Below are 10,346 nucleotides of genomic sequence, written 5' to 3'. Positions count from 1 at the left end.
ATTTCAGACCCTCCAAGTGTCCCTATTTTCCAGAGACGTCCCTGATTTAGAGAAGCTGTCCCGGTTTCTGATTTGATGCCAGAATGTCCCACTTTTCCTTAGGATGTCCCTATTTTCATTGGAAAAATGTTGGAGGGTATGGAGTTACCTGACCCTCCCAAGCTGTCTGAAGGCAATCCTGTGTAGGGAAGGTTTTTAAAAAATATATTTAATGTTTTATTATGTTTTTATATATGTCAGAAGCTGCCCAGAGTGGCTGGGGCAACCCAGTAAGATGTGTGGGGTATAAATAGTAAAATTACCGTTGTGGAATGGGTTGTCCCTATTTTCATCGGAGAAATGTTGGAGGGTATGTAATTTTGTTATTTGTACCCTACCCATCTGAATGGGTTGCCCCAGCAACTCTGGGCGGCTTCCAGCATAAACAAAAACATAGTATGTTCCAACAAATATTCACAACTGATTTGAAAAGTAGGGGGTGTCTTCTGTTCTTTCCTAAAAGGCATTTAACCCCCCCCCCTTTTGCCATTTTTACTTATTAGTTGCAATAGAAGTTACTTGTTTCTTTCTTTCTTTCCTTCTCGAAAATTATGACTGATGCTGAACTAGAGAATCTCAGAAGAAATTAGAAGTTGTGTGAGACATCATAAACAATTCAATCTATATTCTGTCAGGTGAGCAATACATGACAGAGCCATACAGCAGAGGAAGATATATCTCTTAATCAAACACAAACCTTGTTTATCGCCACTTGAACTTGAATTAATAGGAGCTGCGCCTTCTCTTCTGCCCAGGGGGCCAGAGGGCCTTGCTTCCTCCCGTGAAACAGGGAAGCTTCCAGAACTAGCAGTGGCATTACAATGGGCTTAATGTGGATCCCGAGCATCCTCTAGCACCATCTACCAGTCTTCCTAAGTAATTCACAAAATGCACGGTTTCTGCTTCTGCGATATTGTGGGTCTTTTAAGAGAGAAAAAACTCTTCTCAAAAATCTGTTAGACTTTACAAGATATCTATCAGCATATCCTGAAGAAATATTTCCAACAGTGAAGCAGGATAATGCAGCAACTTACACGTTTACGTACTAATTCTGATCCCAGAATTTGCATGAATGTAATTTAACAGCAATTACAGTGGTACCTCTGGTTACATACTTAATTTGTTCCAGAGGTCTGTTCTTAACCTGAAACTGTTCTTAACCTGAAGCACCACTTTAGCTAATGGGGCCTCCTGCTGCCGCCACGCTGCCGGAGCACGATTTCTGTTCTCACACTGAAGCAAAGTTCTTAACCCGAGGTACTATTTCTGGGTTAGCGGAGTCTGTAACCTGAAGCGTATGTAACCTGAAGCGTATGTAACCCGAGGTACCACTGTACCAGAATTGTAGTCATATTAATGGGGTGCCAAACTAAAACATATGATTTTTAAAAAACTCATATTGCCAATTTACCCTCATAAAAAATCTGAGGTAAACACAGTTTGGGTTCTATCCCTCCGCTTGCAAGCTCTCTGTAGCCATTGGCAGAGTTGCTATGCGATGCCAGGAAAACACAGAGACCAAAGCTGCCTTTGATGATGATGATGATGATGATGATATTTATACCCCAACATTCTTCCAAAGAACTCCAGGCGGCATTCATGTCCCATCCCCCCCCCCATCCATTCTGTCTTGACAACAAGCACGTTGAGAGGCAGCGAGTGGCCCAAGGTCACACAGAGAGCTTCATGGCTGAGAAGGAATTTGAATCCAGCTCTTCTGGATCCTAGTACGACACAAAACATGCCCACTTAAAACAAAGCTTGAGGCCACTTCATAAAGGAGCAAAGTTTTAAGGATTTAAATTTCATTATTTTTCAACTTCCATTTTAAAATGCGATTTGAAGTGATATGTTCTAAGACACTGATGACATTTGGAAAATGTTATTAGGTGTCAGCTTGTTAAATGCAATATTTTAGCCAGCATCGAAACCTATGAGATATAGGGAAGATGATTCCTGAACTAAAGCTCTTGTTTATTGGAGAGCCTCCTTTTTGGTATATTTATAGAATCTGTAAATTGCCCTGAAGAAAATTCCTGTTGTTAGTTTACACAGGAGATAAAAGTAAATGTCTAACCCTTTTTTTCCTTCTGAAGTCTCCAAATAACACCCCTCCCCCCGTTAAATGTTAATAAGAATGGGAAATGCCCTAAATATAGTTATGTCAACTAATTCATTTCCAAGGAGGGAAAGGGAGAGGAGACATGCTGAAAAGTTATTTTGAGAACTGGAATTTGTTTGATAAATATGGGAATAAGGGTTTTAAAGAGAATGTTCCTTTAATTCGTACTAGATGCTACTTTTTGAAAGGAAAAACGAGGAAGGTGACTGGTGAGTATACATACACAAAACATGGGTTAATGATCATTGAGCTGAAAAATGGTGCAACAGCAAATAATTTCTGCTCCAGTTCCAGTTCCGTTCTGTTCCAGTTCAGATCCTGGGCGCTGTTTGTTGCAACATCCTTTATGGGCGGTTTTTTTGGGGAGGGGGGCAGAGGCTGCTGTTGCATGGGCTAAGCTATAAGTCATGGGTAGGCAAACTAAGGCCCAGGGGCCGGATCTGGCCCAGTCGCCTTCTCAATCCGGCCCGTGGACGGTCCGGGAATCAGTGTGTTTTTACATGAGTAGAATGTGTGCTTTTATTGAAAATGCATCTCTGGGTTATTTGTGTGGCATAGGAATTTGTTCATTTTCTCTCTCAAAATATAGTCTGGCCCCCCACGAGGTCTGAGGGACAGGGCCCTGCTGAAAAAGTTTGCTGACCCCTGCTGTAAGACATGGGTAGGCAAACTAAGGCCCAGGGGCCGGATCTGGCCCAGTCGCCTTCTCAATCCGGCCCGTGGACGGTCCGGGAATCAGTGTGTTTTTACATGAGTAGAATGTGTTCTTTTATTTAAAATGCATCTCTGGGTTATTTGTGGGGCATAGGAATTCGTTCATTTCCCCCAAAAAAATATAGTTTGGCCCCCCACAAGGTCTGAGGGACAGTGGACCGGCCCCCTGCTGAAGAAGTTTACTGACCCCTGCTGTAAGTGGTAGAAAACGTAGGACCTGTCACCACACACATAACGTATGGGCATTGCCTGTCGAAGTGGCATCTTTATGGCTGTGTGACTTCTAATCCCAGCCTGAGCAGCCCAGGGCCAGGGTGCTTCAGGGCCAGAGCACCAGTCATGCCTTTCTTTTTTTAGACGGCTATTTCTTCTCGGAGTGGCTGTGATGTGACCGTCAGCTCCCGTTTCCTGATGCCCCGTCTCACATGACTTCTGGAAGCTGGGCAGCATCACATTCATAGAGCTGCTATCCAATTCCTAATCAGTACAGAACAGCAGGCATGGACAGTAAGAGACTCTCTGCTGGCTCCCTTCCACAATGTACTTGGAGGAGGACAAACAGTTGCTGCTCACATGCGAGTTTTGGAGTCCCCTCGTACAATCAGGAGGTCGATGGAAAAAGAAATCCCTGCTGCAGCACAAATGTAATACAGGTTGGGTTAGATGCTTCGTAGCAAGTGATCTCCTCAGATGACTGGCTTCAGGGCTGCGAGGGCACATTCTTCAAGCACACCCATTTACTACTCAGCACCTCTCTCCCCTTTGTTTATCAGACGGGATAATGACCATGTCACATGGCAACACACATTGCCTGGTATGCGTGTTGTATTCCAACTATACTTCCCCAGAAAAATCTAGGCCACCTTCTCCGTTCTTGAATTTCATAGAGAAACATGGAGTGGGGGTGTTTGGCTTAAATTGTGAAACCTGTTTAAATATTGGTTTCTGTTATGTACTGAGTTGAATAGGATCAAAACTGTAGCAGTCTGATTGGTCCTAGAACAATAGGATCCAAAAGGCAGCAGTCTGATTGGTCCTAGAACAATAGGATTCAGAATGCAGCAGTCTGATTGGTCCTAGAACAATGCAGCAGTATGATTGGTTGGCAGGAACCACCCAATCCTGCTCCAGATAGAAGTGAATCCACAACCTGATTGGCTTACAGTAGAATTCCAGAATTAGCCAATCATGTGCAGCCCATTGTGTAAATAATGTATATAAAGCAGATACTGTGAGGGGACATTCGTTCATTCCTCCTCACCACTATGAGCTGAATAAAGAGCATGAAATCACTTTGCGACTCTGAGTATATTTCACTGGCGACGAAGGTGGGATCCCGCTGAGCTGACTGCCACACACAGCACCGCAGCACCGCCAACTGCCGCACCGCTGCCTCGCACCGTGTATCCAGGCTTCAGCTCCGGGGCACAAGGAACTCAGAATGGCAGCCAACAGCAGCTTCTCGCCATTCAACCCAGCATCTGGAGACTGGGAAGCGTACGCCTCCCGTTTCACCTTCCTCCTAGAAGCCAAAGGGGTCACCGACGAAGAAGACGCCAAGAAGAGGGCGATATTCTTCAGCGTCTGCGGAGAGGAGACGTTTGAAATCGCCCGGGCTCTCCTTGCGCCTGAAGACGTCGCTACTGTTCCATACAAAACAATAATGGAACAGCTGAAGGGGCACTTTTCGCCGCAGCCCTCAGTGGTGGCTCGTCGAAATGCCTTCTACGCAAAGCGGCAAGCCCCTGGGGAAACCATAACTGGGTTTGTGACCTCTCTCCGCCAAGCCGCCCGGTTCTGCAACTTCTCAGAGCTGGAGAACATGCTTCGTGACCGCCTCGTCGGTGGCCTGAAGGATGAGAAGCTGCAACGGCGCCTCTACGCTAAGAAGGACCTAACGTTCCAGGTCGCTCTGGAGGAGGCCCTGGCAACAGAAGCTGCCGAGAGGTCGACCCAAGAGGCACGGCCGAGCCTGCCATCCCAACCGAGGGTCCACCATGAAGACCTCACCGACGACTCAGGATCCGACAGGGAGGAGGTGCACCGAGTACAGCAGCGCACTCAAGCAGCGCACAGACCACAGCTGCCTCGACGAGAAGGAGGGAACTGCGCAAGCTGCGGGGAGAGTCACGAGAGGAGGACCTGCCGTTTCCGCAACGCAGAGTGCAGGCAGTGCAGAAAATCGGGACACATCGCCCGGGTGTGTCGGGCTCGGCCCACCTGACACCAGGCATCAGATGACCAATCCAAGAGCCCCAGGTCCCGGGGCCCAACGCACCAAGGCAACTCGACGGAGCTCACGGACTTCCAGGTATACCAGTTGCCCCACCCCAACGTAGAGAAAATTTATGTAGAGGTACAGATAGAGGGGGCCCCATGCCGCATGGAGCTTGACACGGGTTCAACTCTATCCATAATCTCGGCAAGGACCTTAAGGAAACTGTGTCCCACTGGGGGTCCCAAACTCAGGCCGGCCCCATTCACCCTCCGGGACTTCCAGAAACGTAAGGTCCCCACAATGGGGGTGGGGACCTTCAGGGTGCAATACCGAGGGCGGACGCGGCAACTGGACTTGCTTGTGGTCAAGGGCCCCTACATTAGCTTACTGGGATTGGCATGGTTTGGACCACTGGGGCTAGCTGTCACCGGGGTGAACCACACTAGCTTACAAGTGGACGTGGACGCCATATGCAAGGAATTTCCAGGGGTTTTCGATGGGAAATTGGGACAGTATACGGGCCCCCCCATTGCGCTACAGCTTGACCCCGCAGTACGACCGGTCAGGCTCAAGGCCCGCCGGGTCCCGTTCGCCTTGAAACCCCGTATAGACGAGGAATTGGACCGACTCGTAGAGCAAGGAGTGCTGGAGCCGGTGCCTAATGCTCCCTGGGAAACCCCAATCGTCACACCCGTCAAGCCTAATGGTTCGGTCCGCATCTGCGCAGACTACAAATGTACCATAAACAAGGCCCTCACGGCCCACGCATACCCAGTGCCAGTGGTCAGCCATGTCCTTGCCACCCTGGCTGGGTCGAAAATTTTTGGCAAGCTGGACTTGGCCCAAGCATATCAACAGCTGCCAGTAGATGAGGCCACAGCAGAGGCACAGACGATTGTGACGCACAGAGGAGCGTTCAGGGTAAAGCGGCTGCAATTCGGTGTCAGCGTGGCACCAGGCATATTCCAGAATATAATGGACTCTCTCCTTAAAGGGATTCCTGGCGTCACCCCCTTCTTCGATGATGTGTTGATTGCCGCCCCCACACCAGAGGAGTTTGAGGACCGCCTCCGCACCGTTCTGCACCGTTTCCAGACGGCGGGTCTCAAGGTGAAGCGGGAAAAATGTCTACTAGGAGTGCCTCAGGTGGACTTTCTGGGATTTATGGTGGACGCAGAAGGGGTCCACCCGACTGGGGACAAGGTACGGGCCATTTGTGATGCCCCAGCGCCCAAGAGCAAGACTGAACTTCAGGCCTTCTTGGGACTATTGAACTTTTACCATTCCTTCCTTCCCCACAAGGCGGCGGTAGCGGAGCCCCTACACAGACTCCTGGACAAGCGGGCCCCTTGGGTGTGGGGCCAGCGCCAGGAGGCCGCATTCCAGGCAGTCAAGGACTTGCTTGTCTCAAACTCGGTCTTGGCACACTTCGACGAGAGGCTGCCGGTGGTGCTAGCATGCGACGCCTCACCCTATGGCATTGGAGCTGTCCTGGGGCACCAACTCCCGGATGGAAGAGAGGTACCGGTGGCGTACTTTTCCCAGACACTCAACACAACCGAGCGGAACTACTCGCAAATCGACAAGGAGGGTCTGGCAATCGTAAAGGGAGTAAAAAAATTCCATGATTTCTTGTACAGGCGGCCCTTCACCGTGGTGACTGACCACAAGCCGTTGCTTGGCTTGTTTGCCCCCGAAAAGCAGACCCCCCAAGTGCTGTCTCCTCGCGTCCTCAGGTGGTCAATTTTCCTTGCCAGCTACCAGTATGCACTGATTCACCGACCTGGGAAGGCGATGGGCCATGCGGACGCCCTCAGCAGGCTACCACTACCGGAAACAGGCCCTGACCCAGCACCTGCACAAGAGGTTATGAGCCTGGAGCTGCTTCCCGACCGCCCCATTCAGGCACAAGAAGTTGCACACCATTCCAAGAAAGATAGGGTCATCTCCCGGGTCCTGGACTGGGTGTGGAGGGGATGGCCCAGCAGCAGCCCCGGGCCAGAATTCGCCGGCTACACAACCCGCAAACATGAACTGTCGGCCCACAAGGGGTGCCTGTTATGGGGAAGCAGAGTCGTTGTTCCCCAGCCCCTCTGCAAAAGGGTCCTCACAGCCCTACACGAGACACATCCAGGGGTAGTAAGAATGAAGGCCCTTGCCAGGAGTTATGTGTGGTGGCCGGGGATCGATGGAGAGATAGAGGCCTGGGTCAAACACTGCCAGGCCTGCCAAGAATCCCGCCCAGATCCCCCAAGGGCCCCAGTCCAGTCCTGGGAGTCCGCCCGAGCACCATGGTCACGCCTGCATGTGGATTTCGCTGGCCCCTTTCAGGGGAAAACATTCTTCATAGTGGTGGACTCCTACACCAAATGGCTGGAAGTCGCACTGGTACCGTCCACTTCCACGTCCGCAGCCATCCGGGTACTACGCAGGCTGTTTGCAACCCACGGGCTCCCTGACACTCTCGTCTCAGACAACGGGACTGCATTTACGTCAGGAGAATTCCAAACCTTCACAGCGCAGAACGCCATCCGCCACATCCGTTCGGCGCCGTTCCACCCTGCCACCAATGGCCAAGCAGAACGCATGGTGCGGACCACCAAGGACACCCTTCGCCGCATGACGCAAGGGGACTGGGAGTACCGCCTTGCCACATTCCTTCTAGCACAGCACAGCACCCCCAGCTCAACGACTGGCCGGAGCCCCGCTGAACTACTAATGGGTCGGCGCCTTGCAATCAGATTGGACCGCCTTCACCCCGATAGAGCTCAGGATGAGGTAGTGGTGGGGGAAGGCAGGAACCCCCGGACCTTCGAGGCCCAGGACCCAGTGTACGCAAAGAATTTTGGGGCAGGCCCAGCATGGGTACCCGCCACAATCACCAGGGTCACTGGCCCCGTGTCGTACGAGGTGCTAACGGATGGGGGGCAATGCTGGCGCCGCCACTGCGACCAGATACGGCGACGATTCCCGGGAGAAAACCAGGAGGAGGACAGGTCAGAGGAGTCCCAAGGGAACAGCGGGGCAGTGAGGCCCATAGAGCAGGAGGGGCCAGCAGGAGAGGCAGAATCAGTAAATACAGAGAGGACCCGTGAGGCCGAAAGGACACCGGAACCAGAACCACGACTGAGCGAGCCGGTTGCACCAGACCAAACAGCCGCATCACAGCCAGCATCCTTGGAACACGAGCCAGAACCCGGAGCCCGGACCAGGGAACACCCCAGGCCACAACGCACACGTAGGCCGCCGGCATACCTTGAGGACTATGAATGCGACCTCCCGGGCAGGACTGGAACTTAGAGGGGAGGGGTGTTATGTACGGAGTTGAATAGGATCCAAACTGTAGCAGTCTGATTGGTCCTAGAACAATAGGATCCAAAAGGCAGCAGTCTGATTGGTCCTAGAACAATAGGATTCAGAATGCAGCAGTCTGATTGGTCCTAGAACAATGCAGCAGTATGATTGGTTGGCAGGAACCACCCAATCCTGCTCCAGATAGAAGTGAATCCACAACCTGATTGGCTTACAGTAGAATTCCAGAATTAGCCAATCATGTGCAGCCCATTGTGTAAATAATGTATATAAAGCAGATACTGTGAGGGGACATTTATTCATTCCTCCTCACCACTATGAGCTGAATAAAGAGCATGAAATCACTTTGCGACTCTGAGTATATTTCAGTTTCCCAAAGAGCCTGGAGATTATCAGTCTTGTATATCTCAGGCAAATTATCAGCCATTCTCATTGGCTAGTGGACCGACCACAAGGGCAAACAGCCATGCTTCTTAATTGTTTATTCTAAGTCAGCCAGTCATATAAAGGAGTTAATTAATTGATTCATTGGTTAACCAATTAAATCTGGAAACGAATAAAATCAGTAGTTCTGAAGTATCCTGATTTTAGATGATGCATGCCGGTGTAATGTCAGACACTGTCTTAGATGGTTCTTAGAAGAAGCATTCCTGCCTGAGTATTACACAAGGGGGAAATGCTTCTAGAAGTTAATCTCCTGCATATTTTGTACTTGTATTTTTTAAAAATTAAACCTCACCAAATTAAACTGAAGATTGATTTTTAATTAATAAAAATGATTTAAGAATTCAACAAAAGAAATTGTTGAATCGTTGGAATATTCTGTTAGTCTTGTTTGTTATATATTTAATAACAAAATAATTTCTAAACAAGTAAATAAATATGCTTTAAACTGACTACTCTAAGAATTGACCGAGTGCTGCAGTTCCTATATAGGAAGGCATGTATTGAAATCATTTCTCCATTCTGAATGTCTCAGAAACATTTCACATCAGGGGCAACATCCAACCAAACCCGAGCACTTTGGAGAGTCCAACTGCTTAAATCTATTCTACTTCAACCACAGAAATTTAAAATTGCCTGGCATTGGTAGGAACTATAAAGTTAACCCAAAAACTGATGGCATCATTCTACCCCAATTATCTCTAGACTTCATATGTGGAAACATGGCAAATTATAATAATATAATTCTTCTTTTAAAAAAAAGTTTGAGGATTCTGTGCACGACTCCTCCTGGGGTTTATCCACCTGAAATTTGACAACTTTAATTCCCCTTTTTGGGCGGAGAGGGTGCCCTTTGCCTGCAAATTTAATCCATCCATCTATGTGAAAAAGGAGGGGGAAGCTTCAGATTTAACAGATCAGATCTGAACCTGAATAAAAAAATTGAATCTGAGTGACAGAGCAGAGCTGAAACAGATGGGGCTGTTTCCAAACGCTGCAAAAACAAGGCGAATCTGGTGCTTGCTGCACACTCCTATTAAATACACCTTTAACCTGCAAAGCTTAATAAAGTACACTGTCACTTGCTTGCTCCAATTGAAAATTAACACAAGAATTAATTAGTGCCCAGAAGAAAGAAGCAGCAAACTATTTAACTTGTTTAACAAAAAGGTCAGAAGGAATTGAATTTACAACCTTTAAAAATAAGGCCAACAATCCTCATTTGCTTCCAACACGTGGAATATTCTTAGCTTTATTATTTCCTGTTACTTACAACTTAAAGCCACTGCTGCCACGATCATTACGGGTAGGCCCTATAGTGGCCATCAGGTATAGAATAGGGAATGAGAGCTTGGAATCCCACTAATATGCTTAAATGGGGTCATAAAGTTGCCACTTCTCGCTTCCACCAAACTAAACTGAACAAAATTAACAAAAGTAATCATAGTTGGCAATGGAACGTTAACCGCGCAGCCCATATGTCAATAATCCTTACAA

At 48.7% G+C, this 10,346-nt stretch overlaps 1 long non-coding RNA gene across 1 annotated transcript; it reads left to right on the top strand.

Annotated features, from left to right (window-relative positions):
• The first annotated feature begins 1,683 nt into the window (after window positions 1-1,683).
• LOC308460669 lies at window positions 1,684-9,138 on the top strand. Its single transcript, XR_013978706.1, has 4 exons — window positions 1,684-1,766; window positions 2,333-2,370; window positions 3,233-3,827; window positions 8,785-9,138. It is a non-coding gene; the product is annotated as an uncharacterized lncRNA (long non-coding RNA).
• The last annotated feature ends 1,208 nt before the right edge of the window (window positions 9,139-10,346 follow it).

Source organism: Podarcis pityusensis, assembly GCF_964106645.2.
Source record: "Podarcis pityusensis genome assembly, chromosome: 13".
In the NCBI taxonomy this organism is placed as follows: domain Eukaryota; kingdom Metazoa; phylum Chordata; class Lepidosauria; order Squamata; family Lacertidae; genus Podarcis; species Podarcis pityusensis.
Note: the sequence above shows the minus strand (reverse complement) of the source record. Positions and strands in the feature narration are given on the sequence as shown.